This window comes from Phyllobates terribilis, unplaced genomic scaffold (genome assembly GCF_046119375.1).
Source record: "Phyllobates terribilis strain yellow unplaced genomic scaffold, ASM4611937v1 Scaffold_4__5_contigs__length_816908805, whole genome shotgun sequence".
NCBI lineage: Eukaryota > Metazoa > Chordata > Amphibia > Anura > Dendrobatidae > Phyllobates > Phyllobates terribilis.
The window spans coordinates 676333811-676352665 of record NW_027362764.1 but is presented as its reverse complement, the minus strand read 5'-3'; the positions used below and the strand labels follow the sequence as shown (position 1 = coordinate 676352665).

Sequence of the window (18855 nt, the reverse complement as noted above, 5' to 3'; positions counted from 1 at the left end):
GCTCTTTCTGTAACATTACCGCGATGAAGGGTTTAGCCTGCAGGAGACCCTGCGCCGAGACATTTTTGAAGACACCTGATGCGGCGGGTGAATCACTGCTAAACAAACCACACCTGTAGGGACGGCACAGCCTTTGCATGGACCCTTCGGAGCCCGCCCCATCACGGCCAGATTTCTCGCCACCAAACGATCCTGAGAAAGGCTGGTCGGGCGATGGATCGAGCAGCGTCTACTGGCCATACCACCTTGGATACGCCTGATCTCGTCTGATCTCGGAAGCAAAGCAGGGCTGGGCTCCGACAGTACTTGGATGGGATACGTCCTGGGAACACCGGGTGCTGTAGACCATTTTGATGACGTTTTCCCTACTGCCCAGCTCGGCTAGCATGGAACGGCGCCTTGCCGGACACCGACCTTAAGTAACTTAGATGATGGAAGCCCCAAGGCCTCTGAGCCAGTTGGCAGCTAAGTACGCTACCCCGCCGCCTTCACGCAGGCCTGACACCGAGCTCCTTGCCACGGCTAGGAGTGCTTATTGACTCCGCAGCTCGCCGTGTGGAAATGATGGTGTTAAAAGCACCCGGGGCCGTGAAGGGGCCAGGCTTTCAGCAGGTGCCCAGGGAAGGTTTTGGATGGCGGCTGCCTAGCGAGGGCCAGCAGAAGTAACATGTTTCTCTGCAAAGAAGCTTGTGTAACCAAGCCAGACGGCTGCCAAAGAGCTAACCTCAGTGCAAGGAAGGAAAGGAAGGTGCGGAAGGAATTGGGGAGGGAGTGGGGTGATTCCTGCTAGGGCCCTAAAATCATAAAACAGGCAGGAGAGTCTGACGCATGGTGACGGAGAGGTTGTAGGGGCAGATAGGGGGTGTTGTCACGTGCGAGCACGTGTGCATGCTGGCTTGTGTGTGAGAGTGCGCTTCCTAGGTGTGGCGCGCTGCAGACAGTCAAACGGATTGTTCCCTTTCATTAAAAGTTAATCCCCGGCTGAAGCCTATTAGAAAGCAACTAACTGCGCTCTACTCACCCTACCCGGGTCTACCGGTGAGTCTCGCCTCTGCTCCCGGTCTGTGGAATTGGCCGTGAAGCTGACGTACCGTCGACAGCGCTGCAGCCGATCAGTGAGCTCAGCGGCTCTGAGTGGGGCGTTGTGTCTACACGACCTTTTAAGGAAGCCAGCAAAAAAATTGAAGAGAAGTGAAAGCACAAAAGGACCTGGTCTTGCTGAGCACTGGAAAGGGCAGCCGGCAGCCAGACGTCAAAGTAGAAAAGCAGCAAGTGAGAGGCTTGTCTCTGCCTTCTGCCACACCACCCTGAACACGCCCGATCTTGTCTGATCTCAGAAGCTAAGCAGGGTCAGGCCTGGTTAGTACTTGGATGGGAGACCGCCTGGGAATACCAGGTGCTGTAGGCTTTTGCTTTTTCCTTCCATCCACCAGCAGGGGGCACTCTCTTCTATGCCTTTTTTCCATTCCCTTTCACAAGTGCACACATTCATTCGCTTTTCTTTTTTTCATTTGTTTTCTCTCTTGCGCTATTTCATCTCTGCAAAATACCAGCATCCTTCTGATCACAGTGGGCCTCCAGCATTGTTGCTTCTTTACTTTTAATACTAGGCTCCTTTTCACCAGGACCAGCGTCTCCCGCGTGGCTGGAGGCAACTACCGGTAACCCCAAGCAGAAGACCTTTGCAGGCAACACGACCCTCCCCTCTGAAGAGCAGCTCAAAGTCACTGGCAACCATCTCACCCTCTTCCTTCATTCACCCCTGGACGTCTCGCTCCGCCCCCAAGTTTCGGGTCCAGCTTGCTCTTTCTGTCACATTACCGCGATGAAGGGTTTACCCTGCAGGAGACCCTGCGCCGAGACATTTTTGATGACACCTGATGCGGCGGGTGAATCACTGCTAAACAAACCACACCTGTAGGGACGGCACAGCCTTTGCATGAACCCTTCGGAGCCCGCCCCGTCACGGCCAGATTGCTCGCCACCAAGCGTGTTACAACTCTCCTGTTAGTTTTTTTTTAGTTTGCTGGTCACATGACCATTTTGCCTATTTAATCCGGCTCCGCCCTCCTGGCTTTGCTGGACTTCATTTGTATTTACTACTGTTGAGATAGCTTGTTGCTCTGTTTCCGTTCTCTGTTAGTTTTGCTAGGTCTTCTGACCCATATGTCTTTTTGTTGTGTGTTTGTCTTTGACTGCTACTATTTCTGCTAGGAGGTGTCCAACTTTTCCCAGTCCCTAGATCTTGTAGGGATCCCTCCCTCACATCTGTAGGTCTGCGTTCAGACTAACCGAGGACTTTAGCGGGTCTGATCGCAGGATCAGGTTCCCCGTTACATCGTAGGGATCTAGTTTAGTTCTATTGTAGGGATAGATCTCCTTTCTTTCCTTAGTCTCTGTAGCAGATCATAACAGTAATTCCAGCCATAAAAAAAAAAAAAAAAAAAATTTTCTCTAAGGAAAGACCTCCAGTTTTCCATCATGGTCTCGGTGCAAGATTTGGCTCAACGCTTGCAGGGACTCTCTCTGGAGGTGACCAAGCTCCAACAATACGTGAGTAGCTTTTCTGGAGCGCATTTTGTGGAACCTAAGGTACGTCTGCCTGATCTATTTTTTGGCAAACAACAAGATTTTTTTTCTTTTAAAAATGCTTGTCTATTATATTTTCGTTTGAGACCCGGATCCTCTGGTGATGAATCACAGCGCATAGGGATCATAATGTCACTTTTGCGCAAAGATCCTCAGGGATGGGCCTTCTCTCTCCAACCTAGTGATCCGTGCTTTAGATCAGTGGATAGTTTTTTTTCTGCTTTGGGTTTGTTGTACGATGATCCTGATCGTGTCTCATCTGCTGAGTCTGAATTAAGACGTTTGAGGCAGGGATCAGGTAATGTGGAAAAATATTGTTCTCACTTCCGTCGGTGGTCTGCCCAGGTGGGGTGGAACGATTCTGCTTTGAAAAGCTTGTTTCTTGCAGGGCTATGTGAAAGGGTAAAGGATTTACTGATTGCTTATCCCACACCTGGAAACTTGCAGGAGGCAATGCAATTAGCTATAAGGGTGGACAGGAGACTGCATGAAAGGGTTAATGAGAGCAAATCCTCTGCTATGTCAGCTTCGAGTCCTGAGAGGTTCTGTGCTGACAATGGAGAGCCGATGGAAATTGGGGCGATGGCACCCCGCTCTCAGGAAAAAGACCGCCGACTTTCTGAAGGCTTGTGTTTCTATTGCGGAAATTCTGGTCATTTTATTAAGAGCTGTGTGCTTCGTAAGAAGAAAGAAAAAAAATGGTCAGTCATGCTCGTATTGCCTGTTTAAATTCTAAGGGAGTATTCCTATCTGCCACTACTGCTGCTCAGGATGAATTAATTGAATTTCGGGTATTTGTGGATTATGGATCTACTCTGAATGTGATTGATGGGGGATTCTTGGAAAAACTTAGATTAGAACCTAAAACTTTGTCATCCCCTACTGCTGTGGTTTCTGTCGATGGCTCTCCCTTGAAGAGTGTTACTCACAAGGTCTGTGAACTTCCCCTCACTATTAATGGTATTCATCAAGAGAATTTGGATTTGGTGGTATTGGATAATTTGCCTTCTCCAGTAATATTGGGGTTACCCTGGTTAAAATTGCACAATCCTATACTGGATTGGTCTACCAATGAAATTAAGTCCTGGAGCCCTAAGTGTTATGACAAGTGTTGTAACGGGCGCATTGCTGCTGTGGATAGAGGGGAATTGCCTGTACCTATTCAGGATTTTTGGAGAGTTTTTTCTGAGGAGGAGTCGCAGGTTTTGCCTCCCCATAGAGACTATGATTGTACCATTGAATTTGTCCCTGGCGCGACTCTTCCTAAGAGTCGTTTATTTAATCTTACTATTCCTGAAAGAAAGGCTTTGGAAGAATACATACAGACAAGCTTGGCCGCCGGTCACATTAGGCCTTCCAAGTCTCCTGTGGCTGTTGGATTTTTTTTTGTAAAAAAAAAAGATGGCGGTTTACGTCCTTGTCTGGACTTTCGTGAGATTAATAAAATTACTGTACGCAATCCTTACCCACTGCCATTGATTCCTGATTTATTTAACCAGTTAGTGGGGGCCAAGTGGTTCTCTAAAATTGATCTCCGGGGGGCATACAATTTGTTGCGCATGAAGGAGGGTGATGAATGGAAGACTGCTTTTAACACTCCTGTGGGTCATTTTGAGAATCTGGTTATGCCTTTTGGTCTCACCAATGCTCCAGCATTTTTTCAGAATCTTATTAATGATATCCTTAGACCTTTAATCGGCAAAAATGTGGTTGTGTATTTGGATGACATTTTGATTTATTCGCCGGATCTGGAGTCTCATTGGCGGAGCGTACGTGAGGTATTACAGTTATTAATGGACAATTCGCTTTTTGCTAAGCTGGAGAAATGTGAGTTCGCTGTACAGAGAATTAGTATTTTGGGCTACATTATCTCCAGTGAAGGTTTTGAGATGGACCCGGTTAAAGTTCAAGCTGTGCAGGAATGGCCTAGGCCTATTGGTTTGAAATCGATACAGAGGTTTTTGGGTTTCGCCAATTATTACAGAAAATTCATAAAAAAATTTTCTATTATTGTCAAACCGCTGACCGATCTCACCAGGAAAGGTGCTAATGCGGTTCAGTGGACTTCTGAGGCCATTGAAGCTTTTGTGTTTCTAAAGGAGAGGTTCACCTCTGCTCCCATCCTTATGCAGCCTGATGTGACTAAGCCGTTTTTGGTTGAGGTTGATGCTTCTTTGGGGGGGGTTGGTGCGGTGTTGTCTCAGGAAAACAAGGATGGAGTACATCCCTGTGCCCTTTTTTCAAAAAAATTTTCCGAGACGAAACTTAATTACGATATTGGTAATCGGGAATTGCTGGCGATTAAACTCGCATTTGAACACTGGAGTCATCTCTTGGAAGGTGCTGAATTTCCCATTCAGGTTTTCACTGATCATAAAAATCTGATCTATCTTGATGCTGCCAAGCGCTTGAATGCCCGTCAGGCTAGGTGGGCACTTTTTTTCTCGCGGTTTAATTTTTCCGTTACTTACATCCTGGGTACCAAGAATGTTAAAGCGGATGCTTTGTCTCGCAGCTTTTCTCCCATGGTCGGTGTTGAGGAGGAAGAGGAGACCATTTTACAAGAAGGTGTTGTGATTGCTGCTTTGGACTCCATTTTGGAGGATGAGATTCTTAAAGCACAGGAGAATGCCCCATCTAACACTCCACATGGGAGGTTGTTTGTGCCTAGGACCTTTAGGAGAGATTTGTTTGTTGAGTGTCATGAGTCTCGGTTGGCAGGTCATCCAGGAATTTCTGAGACCAAGAGACTTGTGGGTCGCAGTTTTTGGTGGCCTGGATGGCAGAAGGAAGTCATTAAGTGGGTGCGCCAATGTACTGTGTGTGCAAGATCCAAGTCTTCGCATGCTCCTGCTGCGGGGTTGCTTTGCCCTCTGGAGGTTCCTAGTGCACCTTGGACACATCTGGCTATGGACTTTATTACTGACCTTCCTCCCTCTGAAGGTTTCACGGTCATCTGGGTTGTCGTGGACCGTTTTAGCAAGATGTGTCACTTGGTTCCCTTCATCAAACTGCCTTGCGCTAAGACTCTCGCTAAGGCCTTTGTCAAGGAGATTGTCAGACTACATCGTGTTCCTACTGACATTGTTTCTGATAGGGGACCTCAGTTCGTGGCTCGTTTTTGGCGTGCCTTTTGTGACAGGTTGGGAGTTCATTTGTCGTTTTCATCCGGATATCATCCTGAGTCTAATGGCCAGACAGAAAGGAAGAACCAGGATGTTGAGCAGTTCTTGCGTTGTTTTGTGGCAGACAATCAAGAGGCGTGGTCTGAGTTTCTGCCACTTGCTGAATTTGCTCTTAACAACCATACATCCTCTTCTGCTGGGTGTTCGCCTTTTTTGTGTTGTTCTGGGAGACATCCGTCTTTTGGGTCATTTTCCAAATTGGTTTCGGTTGTGCCTGAGGAGGAGAGTTTTTCCGGTGATTTGGAGAGAGTTTGGACGGATGTGCGTGGTAATCTTCAGGAGGCTAACAAAAAATATAAGAGGTACTTTGATAGGAAACGGCAAGAGGTTTTGTTTGCGGTTGGTGACATGGTTTGGTTGTCCTCTAAGAATCTGCGATTGAGGATTCCTTCTAAAAAATTGGGTCCCAAATTCGTAGGGCCCTTTAAGGTACTTCAGATAGTTAACCAATCTGCTGTTAGGCTGGAGGTTCCTACGTCCTGGAGGATTAATCCGGTGTTTCATGTTTCTCTTTTGAAAAAAGCTGATGTGTCGGATGGTGACGCCTCTGCCACTGTTCCTCCGGTGGTGGAGGACGGGGAATATGAAATTTCCCGCATCCTAAATTCTAGACGGAATAGAGGGAGTTTGCAGTATCTCGTCGCTTGGAAGGGTTTCGGACCTGAGGATAACTCATGGGTTCGAGCGGATTATGTTTCTGCCCCCAGACTTTTCCGAGCGTTTCACAGGAGGTTTCCTGGTAAGCCTGGGCCTAGGGGATCCGGAGGATCCTCTTAGAAGAGGGGGTACTGTTACAACTCTCCTGTTAGGTTTTTTTTAGTTTGCTGGTCACATGACCATTTTGCCTATTTAATCTGGCTCCGCCCTCCTGGCTTTGCTGGACTTCATTTGTATTTACTACTGTTGAGCTAGCTTGTTGCTCTGTTGCCGTTCTCTGTTAGTTTTGCTAGGTCTTCTGACCCCTATGCCTTTTTGTTGTGTGTTTGTCTTTGACTGCTACTATTTCTGCTAGGAGGTGTCCAACTTTTCCCAGTCCCTAGATCTTGTAGGGATCCCTCCCTCACATCTATAGGTCTGCGTTCAGACTAGCCGAGGACTTTAGCGGGTCTGATCGCAGGATCAGGTTCCCCGTTACATCGTAGGGATCTAGTTTAGTTCTATTGTAGGGATAGATCTCCTTTCTTTCCATACTCTCTGTAGCAGATCATAACAAAGCGATCCTGAGAAAGGCTGGCCGGGCGATGGATCAAGCCGTGTCTACTGGCCATACCACCTTGGATACGCCCAATCTCGTCTAATCTCAAAAGCAAAGCAGGGCTGGGCTCAGACGGTACTTGGATGGGAGACCTCCTGGGAACACCGGGTGCTGTAGACCATTTTGATGACATTTTGCGCTACTGCCCAGCTCGGCTAGCATGGAACGGCGCCTTGCCGGACACCGACCTTAAGTAACTAAGATGATGGAAGCCCCAAGGCCTCTGAGCCAGTTGGCAGCTAAGTACGCTACCACGCAGGCCTGACACCGAGCTCCTTGCCACGGCTAGGAGTGCTTATTGACGCCACGGCTAGGAGTGCTTATTGACGCCACGGCTAGGAGTGCTTATTGACTCCGCAGCTCGCCGTGTGGAAATGATGGCGTTAAAAGCACCCGGGGCCGTGAAGGGGCCAGGCTTTCAGCAGATTCCCAGGGAAGGTTTTGGATGCTGGCCGCCTAGCGAGGGTCAGCAGAATTAACATGTTTCTCTGCAAAGAAGCTTGTGTAACCAAGCCAGACGGCTGCCAAAGAGCTAACCTCAGTGCAAGGAAGGCAAGGAAGGTGCGGAAGGAATTGGGGGGGGGGGGGGGGTGATTCCTGCTAGGGCCCTGAAATCATAAAACAGGCAGGAGAGTCTAACACATGGTGACGGAGAGGTTGTAGGGGCAGATAGGGGGTGTTGTCACGTGCGAGCACGTGTGCATGGTGGCTTGTGTGTGAGAGTGCGATTCCTAGGTGTGGCGCGCTGCAGACAGTCAAAGGGATTGTTCCCTTTCATTAAAAGTTAATCCCCAGCTGCAGGCTATTAGAAAGCAACTAACCACGCTCTACTCACCCTACCCGGGTCTACCGGTGAGTCTCGCCTCTGCTCCCGGCCTGTGGCATTGGCCGTGAAGCTCACGTTCCGTCGACAGCGCTGCAGCCGATCAGTGAGCTCAGCGGTTCTGAGTGGGGCGTTGTGTCTACAAGACCTTTTAAGGAAGCCAGCAAAAAAATTGAAGAGAAGGGAAAGTACAAAAGGAACTGGTCTTGCTGAACACTGGAAACGGCATCCGGCAGCCAGACTTCAAAGTAGAAAAGCAGCAAGTGAGAGGCTTGTCTCTGCCTACGGCTACACCACCCTGAACACGCCCGATTTTTTCTGATCTTGGAAGCTAAGCAGGGTTGGGCCTGGTTTGTCCATGGATGGGAGACTGCCTGGGAATACCAGGTGCTGTAGGCTTTTGCTTTTTCCTTCCTTCCACCAGCAGGGGGCACTCTCTTCTATGCCTTTTTTCCATTCCGTTTCACAAGTGCACACATTCATTCTCTTTTCTTTTTTTCATTTGCTTTCTCTCTTGCGCTATTTCATCTCTGCAAAATACCAGCATCCTTCTGATCACCGTGGGCCTCCAGCATTGTTGCTTCTTTACTTTTAATACTAGGCTCCTTTTCACCAGGACCAGCGTCTCCCGTGTGGCTGGAGGCAACAAACGGTAACCCCAAGCAGAAGACCTTTGCAGGCAACACGACCCTCCCCCCTGAAGAGCAGCTCAAAGTCACTGGCAACCATCTCACCCTCTTCCTTCATTCACCTATGGACGTCTCGCTCCGCCCCAAGTTACGGGTCCAGCTTGCTCTTTCTGTCACATTACCGCGATGAAGGGTTTAGCCTGCAGGAGACCCTGCGCCAAGACATTTTTGAAGACACCTGATGCGGCGGGTGAATCACTGTTAAACAAACCACACCTGTAGGGACGGCACAGCCTTTGCATGGACCCTTCGGAGCCCGCCCCGTCACGGCCAGATTGCTCGCCATCAAGCGATCCTGAGAAAGGCTGGCCGGGCGATGGATCAAGCAGAGTCTACTGGCCATACCACCTTGGATGCGCCCGATCTCGTCTGATCTCAGAAGCAAAGAAGGGCTGGCCTCGGACAGTACTTGGATGGGAGACCTTCTGGGAACACCAGGTGCTGTAGACCATTTTGATGACATTTTGCCCTATTGCCCAGCTCGGCTAGCATGGAACGGCGCCTTGCCGGACACCGACTTTAAGTAACTTAGATGATGGAAGCCCCAAGGCCTCTGAGCCAGTTGGCAGCTAAGTACGCTACCCCACCGCCTTCACGCAGGCCTGACACCGAGCTCCTTGTCACGGCTAGGAGTACTTATTGACTCCGCAGCTCGCCGTGTGGAAATGATGGCGTTAAAAGCACTCGGGGCCGTGAAGGGGCCAGGCTTTCAGCAGGTGCCCAGGGAAGGTTTTGGATGCCGGTCGCCTAGCGAGGGCCAGCAGAAGTAACATGTTTCTCTGCAAAGAAGCATGTGTAACCAAGCCAGACGGCTGACAAAGAGATAACCTCAGTGCAAGGAAGGCAAGGAAGGTGCGGAAGGAATTGGGGAGGGGGGGGTGATTCCTGCTAGGGCCCTGAAATCATAAAACAGACAGGAGAGTCTGACGCATGGTGACGGAGAGGGTGTAGGGGCAGATAGGGGGTGTTGTCACGTGCGAGCACGTGTGCATGCTGGCTTGTGTGTGAGAGTGCGCTTCCTAGGTGGGGCGTGCTGCAGACAGTCAAAGGGATTGTTCCCTTTCATTAAAAGTTAATCCCCGGCTGCAGCCTATTAGAAAGCAACTAACCGCGCTCTACTCACCCTACCCGGGTCTACCGGTGAGTCTCGCCTCTGCTCCCGGCCTGTGGCATTGGCCGTGAAGCTGACGTTCCGTCGACAGCGCTGCAGCCGATCAGTGAGCTCAGCGGCTCTGAGTGGGGCGTTATGTCTACAAGACCTTTTAAGGAAGCCAGCAAAAAAATTGAAGAGAAGGGAAAGCACAAAAGGACCTGGTCTTGCTGAACACTGGAAAGGGCATCCGGCAGCCAGACGTCAAAGTAGAAAAGCAGCAAGTGAGAGGCTAGTCTCCGCCTACGGCCACACCACCCTGAACATGCCCTATCTCATCTGATCTTGGAAGCTAAGCAGGGTCAGGCCTGGTTAGTACTTGGATGGGAGACTGTAAAATAATCCTCTTCCTGTATTATTTTTTTCTACTTAGGACTTCTCAAAGTATCAATATCACGATATTCTTATAAAAAAATGTATCTATTTATTCTTGGATTGTCCAATAAATAGAATCAGATTGCAGCAGGTACATACAATAATTAGTTATAAAGTAATTGTCCATTTGTCCATAATTAGCTTAATTGTTGAGATTCACCCATCTTTCCTTGGATCCTGGCTGGTAAATCATGTCTTTGTCCAGCATGTGTCCAGGCCTACATGTCATCTGCTTCTCAGCATGAAGATTCTGTGTCTTGTGGGGTGGGCAGAGCAAGAGAGCCCCCCCTTTCTGTACCATGGGCTTTTATAACCAGTCGTGTGGACACCTGTTCTACATATGGTAGTGAACCAAAAATACACACACAAATAGCGCATGTCAACTAGACACGATGGCTGAGGCATAGAACTCAGAAAAATGATTATCAATTAACATTCCAAATGAATTTCCATAATTAACCATTTAACATTTCCCCCTTTTTTGAGAATAAAAGGACTTTAACTGAAATTTCTCAAAAGAAGATACATTCATCAATCATTTTTTCTTTCCTTCTTCCGTGGCAATATCATTAAATTTCCATAATAATAATAATAGTAATAATAGTATCAATATCGGATTATTGTTATATAATGATGTGAATTCATGTTATGGTAAGCCGTGACTAATATTCATTTAATATGTATAATTATACTTCCCTATATCGAAATTGAAGCAATCGCGGGTTCAATCGTCATCATCTGATGTCATCGGGTCGTCGTCTCGTCTTCTTCTTGGTTCTTTTATAACACAGTCTTTAGATGAAAACTCCTTTGAAATAAATTACAGCATGTAGATATTGTACAGTCCATAATTGTGTTCATTATTGTTCAGTCCATAAACTGTACTCTTTATTAGAAAGATCATGTGTGTCAGTTGATAAGAAAACAAAGTCCATGGATGAAATGTAGCTTTAATATCTGTGCAGTGTCACCTGGACTTACGTTGGATCGTCTTTGGAATCTTCCGTGTGTCCGCACTGGTCTCGTGTCACTTTTGGAACAGATGTGACGTCTTTGGTCAGTAAAGCAAGGGTTAACTTGACACTTTCCTGCTTTATATAGCACCATAACCAGTACTCAGTCCTTTATATACAGGACACATATGCCAGGTATTACCTGTTCACCAGCTTTCATTGAAGCGTTGCAGGTGATAAGAAACCACTGGAACGTGATGAAACTTAAACACAACACAGTACATATAGGATCATCGTCCTCTGCCGTCCTGGTGATCAGTGGTGTGAATTGTTTTGTATGTAATGGACACAGTCTATTATAACACTCAGCATTCACACCTGTTACCTTCTGAGACGTCCTGATATCAGTTGCTTCTTCTTGTAACTTTTGAGAATCTCTTTGATTTATAAAAAATTAAAAGTCTTTATTAAGATAGAATTCATAATTGCGATGTCTTGATTGAAGTCTTCATTCCCTAATCTGATACCAAATCTGGCAGTTTTTCCTAACCTTTAATATCACAGCGTACCATAGCAATCAGTAATATCCATCTAATTATTATCAAAATATTAAAATAAATTATGTTTGGAATAATAAACAATAATAGATAATAATTCATTATCGATCAAGTTCTCCATATGATAGAACATTTTTATGTCATAGGTGTAATTACCTTTTCCAACCAATAGGTGTCAGTGTATTTTGAAAAAACAAGTTTTTATATCTTTATTAAACCAATAATATCAAAGAATGTATACTCCTGAACCAAAATGAATAAATATATGAATGTATGAATGAATGAATGAATGAATAAATGAATGAATGAATTGTTGTGTTTACTCAGAAAATGTAAACATTTTTTTCCTTAGCAATATATATTTAATGAAGCAATACTCTTGTATGAGACATTACTTTATTAAATATTAATGTGTTTTCTCAATTGAGATATTGAACTCAAATAAAATCAAATGAGAATTAAAAAATGAAAAAATAGAAAAATAAGAAGTATAAAGTAAGAATAAAATTTTAAAAATGAAAAATAAAATTAAGAGTAAAAATAAGAATAAAAATAAAAATAAGGCCTTTAAATTTTAATGACAAATGCAGAGTAATTATATTCTCCATAAAAAATACCCTTATATCTCCATTATCTGGATGATTTCATATTTGTCATAACCTTGTACCACCAAAAAATATTAAATTATGCAACTTTGCATGTAATACCCTTCTTAATTATACCATAGTACCTTATTATTATTTCTTCTTTATTAAAATGTGTGGAAAATAAGTATTGATCAAAAGTGATTATGTAATCAGGATCAAAAACACATTTTCCCCCTTAATACCAAAAATATTATTTTATAAAATTTATGTATATATCAGAACCAAATTAAAAATAATTATTCTTCTAGAAATATTGTGCATAAATTTCATATCGATGAGTAGCATAGATTTGACTAAAGAAAGGTGTGTACCTATTTAGGTAACCATTAAAAATAATATTATAGTTATTCAAGAATATTATCATGTGGAAAATTATTCTAAATATAAATTTGCTTTGTAAACCATTTTGATGTGTGGTTGCCCTTATCCACTATTAGTTAACTCAAGAAATAATAATTATTAAAGAAATATAGAAATATATATATGTAGATACAGTGCCTACAAGTAGTATTCAACCCCCTGCAGATTTAGCTGGTTTGATAAGATGCAAATAAGTTAGAGCCTTCAAACTGCAAACGAGAGTAGGTTTTATGAACAGAAGCATAAATCTTACAAACCAAAAAGTTATGTTGCTCAGTTGAATTTTATTAAATTTTAAACATAAAAGTGTGGGTCAATTATTATTCAACCCCTATGTTTAATATTTTGTGGAATAACCCTTGTTTGCAATTACAGCTAATAATCGTCTTTTATAAGACCTGATCAGGCCGGCACAGGTCTGTGGAGTTATCTTGGCCCACTCCTCCATGCAGATCTTCTCCAAGTTATCTAGGTTCTTTGGGTGTCTCATGTGGACTTTATTCTTGAGCTCCTTCCACAAGTTTTCAATTGGGTTAAAGTCAGGAGACTGACTGGGCCACTCCAACACCTTGACTTTTTCCCTCTTGAACCAGGCCTTGGTTTTCTTGGCTGTGTGCTTTGGGTCGTTGTCTTGTTGGAAGATGAAATTACAATCCATCTTAAGATCCTTGATGGAGGAGCGGAGGTTCTTGGCCAAAATCTCCAGGTAGGTCGTGCTATCCATCTTTCCATGGATGCGGACCAGATGGCCAGGCCCCTTGGCAGAGAAACAGCCCCACAGCATGATGCTGCCACCACCATGCTTGACTGTAGGGATGGTATTCTTGGGGTCGTATGCAGTGCCATCCAGTCTCCAAACGTCACGTGTGTGGTTGGCACCAAAGATCTCGATCTTGGTCTCATCAGACCATAGAACCTTGAACCAGTCTGTCTCAGAGTCCTCCAAGTGATCATGAGCAAACTGTAGACGAGCCTTGACATGACGCTTTGAAAGTAAAGGTACCTTACGGGCTTGTCTGGAACGGAGACCATTGCGGTGGAGTATGTTACTTATGGTATTGACTGAAACCAATGTCCCCACTGCCATGAGATCTTCCCGGAGCTCCTTCCTTGTTGTCCTTGGGTTAGCCTTGACTCTTCGGACAAGCCTGACCTCGGCACGGGAGGACACTTTCAAAGGCTGTCCAGGCCGTGGAAGGCTAACAGTAGTTCCATAAGCCTTCCACTTACGGATGATGCTCCCAACAGTGGAGACAGGTAGGCCCAACTCCTTGGAACGGGTTTTGTACCCCTTACCAGCCTTGTGACCCTCCACGATCTTGTCTCTGATGGCCTTGGAATGCTCTTTTGTCTTTCCCATGTTGACCATGTCTGAGTGCTGTTCACAAGTTTGGGGAGGGTCTTAAATAGTCAGAAAAGGCTGGCAAAAGAGATCTTTAATCCACACATGTGAAGCTCATTATTCTTGATGCCTGAACTACTTCTTAATACTTTAGGGGGACCAAACAGAATTCTTGTGGTTTGAGGGGTTGAAAATTAAATGACACTCTGAATTAACTTTTAACGTTTTAAAAAAACAAGAAAACAAAAAAAAAGTTGCTGCAGTGCATTTCCCACTTCCAGGCTGATCTACAGTACAAATGTCACATTGCCAAGTTAATTCCGCATGTGTCAACCACCTAAATCTGCAGGGGGTTGAATACTACTTGTAGGCACTGTAATACCTAATTATGTATTATAATTTCCTCAGAATTAAATATATTTTTGTACCTTCACATAAAGAAACATTTTTTTTTTTCAAACATACAAACATACGAGGCCTCTGTCACATCAATCACACTTAGCAGCTGCTGATTTACTCATCTGTCACCTTCACTCTGACATTCACAGATCTGTTCAACTCAAACATTCCACATATGAAGTTTTATATATATATATATATATTTAACCCAAAATTGTTGTATCCCAATTTATTAATGCGCATTGCCATATCAATTGAATATCTTTATATTTATATACTGGATTTTGGCTGTTGGAGCTGTAAAGAGGACATCGGTAAACCAGGGGAGGAGTCCTGAGGAGATAATTTGCATATTCCCACAGCATTTTGGGGTAAGTGAAGAGTCTCCGCGAGCTCAAAGAACACTGGATTTTGGCTGTTGGAGCTGAAAAGAGGACATCGGTAAACCAGGGGAGGAGTCCTGAGGAGATAATTTGCATATTCCCACTGCATTTTGGGGTAAGTGAAGAGTCTCCGCGAGCTCAAAGAACACTGGATTTTGGCTGTTGGAGCTGAAAAGAGGACATCGGTAAACCAGGGGAGTAGTCCTGAGGAGATAATTTGCATATTCCCACTGCATTTTGGGGTAAGTGAAGAGTCTCCGCGAGCTCAAAGAACACTGGATTTTGGCTGTTGGAGCTGAAAAGAGGACATCGGTAAACCAGGGGAGGAGTCCTGAGGAGATAATTTGCATATTCCCACTGCATTTTGGGGTAAGTGAAGAGTCTCCGCGAGCCCAAAGAACACTGGATTTTGGCTGTTGGAGCTGAAAAGAGGACATCGGTAAACCAGGGGAGGAGTCCTGAGGAGATAATTTGCATATTCCCACTGCATTTTGGGGTAAGTGAAGAGTCTCCGCGAGCTCAAAGAACACTGGATTTTGGCTGTTGGAGCTGAAAAGAGGACATCGGTAAACCAGGGGAGGAGTCCTGAGGAGATAATTTGCATATTCCCACTGCATTTTGGGGTAAGTGAAGAGTCTCCGCGAGCTCAAAGAACACTGGATTTTGGCTGTTGGAGCTGAAAAGAGGACATCCTGCTACATGTTCACAGACTTGCCAGTGGAAAAGCCAAACTTCACATGCCAGAAATGCAAGCTTGTGTCCCTGTTGGAGGAAAAGTTGCGAAATCTAGAAGAGAGGTTAACTACCTTGAAAATCATTAAGGAAGGTGAAGAGTTCTTAGACAGAGCAGAATTATCTCTTCATGATTCAGAAAGAGAAGAAATTCGAACTGCACCTGACGAAACAGAGGAATGGAAGCATGTGACCCACAGAAGCAGGAGGATCGAGAGGCAGTCAGCACCCATACTGCTCAGGAACCAGTACCAGGCTCTCACGCAGGAGAACCATGAAGAAATACAGCAAAATAAGACTTTGCCAGCAATGAATAACCTTGTAAGCCCGCAGAATCCTCCTGGATGGAAAAAGAAGAATGTTGTGAAGAAAAAACGGAGAGTGGTGGTCATGGGGGATTCCCTGTTAAGAGGAACAGAGGCCGCTATCTGCAGACCAGACATAACCTCAAGAGAAATGTGCTGTCTTCCAGGAGCAAAAATTAAAGATGTGTCTGACAGGATATCAAGACTCTTCAGACCTACAGATCACTACCCATTCCTGCTAATACATGTGGGGACAAATGACACCGCAAGAAAGGACCTGGAAACCATCTGCAGTGACTTTCAAGACTTAGGCAAGAAAGTGAAAGAATTGGGAGCGCAGGTGGTCTTCTCATCCATCCTCCCAGTGGATGGCCATGGAACAATGAGGTGGAATAAGATTCTACAGGTGAACAACTGGCTACGTCGATGGTGCCGTCAACAAGGATTTGGATTTCTGGATCACGGAATGAATTACCTATACGATGGACTACTTGCTAGAGATGGGGTGCACCTTACGAAGACTGGAAAACATGTATTTGGAAGTCGCCTTGCTACACTCATCAGAAGAGCTTTAAACTAGAACAATGTTGGAAGGGAAGCAAAAGGCCAGAAAAAGCCATACAGCTGACAAATACTATTGAGATCTCTGCTACTGGAAGTGGAAAGGAAGAACAAAGACAAAACAATTTAAATAATAAAAATATGGGAGGAAGAGAAACCAATCACAAACTAAAATGTTTTTATACAAATGCACAAAGCATGGGCAACAAACAAGGAGAATTGGAACTACTAACGCAGGAAAAGGAATATGATGTCATTGGAATCACTGAAACTTGGTGGGACGATACACATGATTGGAATAAAAGGCTAAAAGGATACAACTTATTTGCAAGAAACAGACTTGATAAACGAGGAGGAGGTGTTGCATTGTATGTTAGAAAAGCGTATATCTGCACAGAGATTGAAGCTTCAGAGACTGGGAGTTCTGTGGAAACTGTTTGGGTAAGAATACAAGGAGAGAACAACGGAAAGGACACCATTGTAGGCATTTACTACAGGCCACCTGGGCAAGCTGAAGATATGGATGAACTCTTTATGTATCAAATGACCAAGTTCTCCAACAAATATGACGTAGTGGTCATGGGAGATTTCAACTATCCAGACATTTGTTGGGAATCTCTCTCAAGTAAAACTAACAGGTCAAGCAAATTCTTATCCTCTCTTGCTGACAACTTTATCTTCCAAAAGGTAGGGGAGAAAACAAGGGGATCTGCTACTTTGGATCTAATCCTTATAAACAGGGAGGAAATGGTTGAGGAGGTAAAGGTGGCTGGGACCCTAGGAGGCAGCGATCATGCTATTATAGAATTTTGGATAACTAGAGGAGGAAGACATGTGAAGACTCAAACTTCAAGGTTAGATTTTAAAAAGGCAGATTTTAAGAGACTCAGAAAGAGAATAGGAGGGATCCAATGGCTGGATGTCCTTAAGGACAAAAATGTCCAGGAAGGATGGGAAATTTTTAAAAATGAGATTCTCAAAGCACAATCGTTAACAATCCCGAAAACTAGGAAGAATGGGAAGCATTTAAGGAAACCAGGATGGATGAACACAGAACTTAAACACATGCTAAAAAGAAAGAAAGAAATGTTTATTAAATGGAAAGAGGGAGGCATATCTAAAGAAGATTATAATGCAGTCTGCAGATCCTGCAGGGCACGTATCAGGTTAGCTAAAGCTGACAATGAATTAAGGCTTGCAACAGATGTCAAAAGCAATAAAAAAGGATTTTGGGGGTATGTCAAAAGTAAAAGAAAAGTCAAAGATGCTATAGGATTTTTACAGGATGAAAATGGAGAAATGGTAAGAGAGGATGTTGAGAAGGCCAAACGTTTTAATTCTTATTTTGCATCTGTTTTCTCTCAGAAAGAAAATGTAACATCAACTGATCTCCACTGTCCTTTTAAAGGAATAGAGGAATCCAAGTTATCTGTAAACAGAAAGATTGTGAGGGAATATTTAGCTAACATAAATGAGTTCAAGTCTCCAGGTCCAGATGAATTACACCCCAGAGTACTGAAGGAGATCGTAGAAGAAATTTTAGAACCACTCTCCATAATCTTTGAAAATTCTTGGAGAACAGGAGAAGTCCCAGAAGACTGGAGAAGAGCAAATGTTGTTCCTATCTTCAAAAAGGGGAAGAAGGTGGACCCAGGGAAATATAGGCCGGTTAGTCTGACTTCTGTACCAGGAAAGATCTTTGAACAAATTATTAAACAACATGTATGTAAGTACATGGATAAGAATGAAGTGATTAACCAGAGTCAGCATGGGTTTGTAACTAGCAAGTCATGTCAGACTAACTTAATTTCCTTCTATGACAGAATCACTGACTGGGTGGATCAGGGAAATGCTGTAGATATAGTATATCTTGACTTCAGCAAAGCATTTGACAAAGTATCTCACACCATCCTTATTGAAAAAATGACCAAGTATGCAATGGACCAGGCAACTGTTAGGTGGATTCATAACTGGCTTAGTGATCGGACTCAAAGGGTGGTTGTAAATGGCTTCACATCCAGCTGGATGAATGTCTCAAGTGGGGTACCACAGGGCTCCGTCCTGGGACCTGTATTGTTCAACATCTTTATCAATGATTTAGATGAAGGAATTGAGGGTAAACTGATTAAATTTGCTGATGACACAAAGCTAGGAGGGATAGCTAATACTAGAGAAGAGAGAGAGAGGATTCCAAAAGACCTAAATAAACTGGAGCAGTGGGCAGCAACCAACAGAATGGTTTTTAACAGGGAAAAATGCAAAGTACTACATCTGGGCAATAAAAATGAAAAAAGCATATACAGAATGGGAGGAATAGAGCTAAGCAACAGTACATGCGAAAAAGACTTAGGTATACTAATAGATCATAGACTGAACATGAGTCAACAGTGTGATGCAGCAGCAAAAAAGGCAAATACAATTCTGGGATCTATTAACAGAAGCATACAATCTAGATCACGTGAAGTCATTATCGGTCTTTACTCCTCTTTGGTCAGACCTCATCTGGAATACTGTGTACAGTTTTGGGCACCACATTTTAAAAAAGACATA

The 18855-nt window shown here is 44.3% G+C and overlaps 5 pseudogenes; all 5 read left to right on the top strand.

The window, feature by feature from the left end:
- Positions 1-227: 227 nt before the first annotated feature.
- On the top strand, positions 228-347 carry LOC141269548 (5S ribosomal RNA; annotated as a pseudogene).
- Positions 348-1289: 942 nt separating this feature from the next.
- Positions 1290-1408, top strand: LOC141267613 (5S ribosomal RNA; annotated as a pseudogene).
- A 5621-nt stretch (positions 1409-7029) lies between these two features.
- On the top strand, positions 7030-7149 carry LOC141270262 (5S ribosomal RNA; annotated as a pseudogene).
- A 983-nt stretch (positions 7150-8132) lies between these two features.
- LOC141268882 (5S ribosomal RNA) lies at positions 8133-8251 on the top strand (annotated as a pseudogene).
- A 620-nt stretch (positions 8252-8871) lies between these two features.
- LOC141268717 (5S ribosomal RNA) lies at positions 8872-8991 on the top strand (annotated as a pseudogene).
- Positions 8992-18855: the final 9864 nt, after the last annotated feature.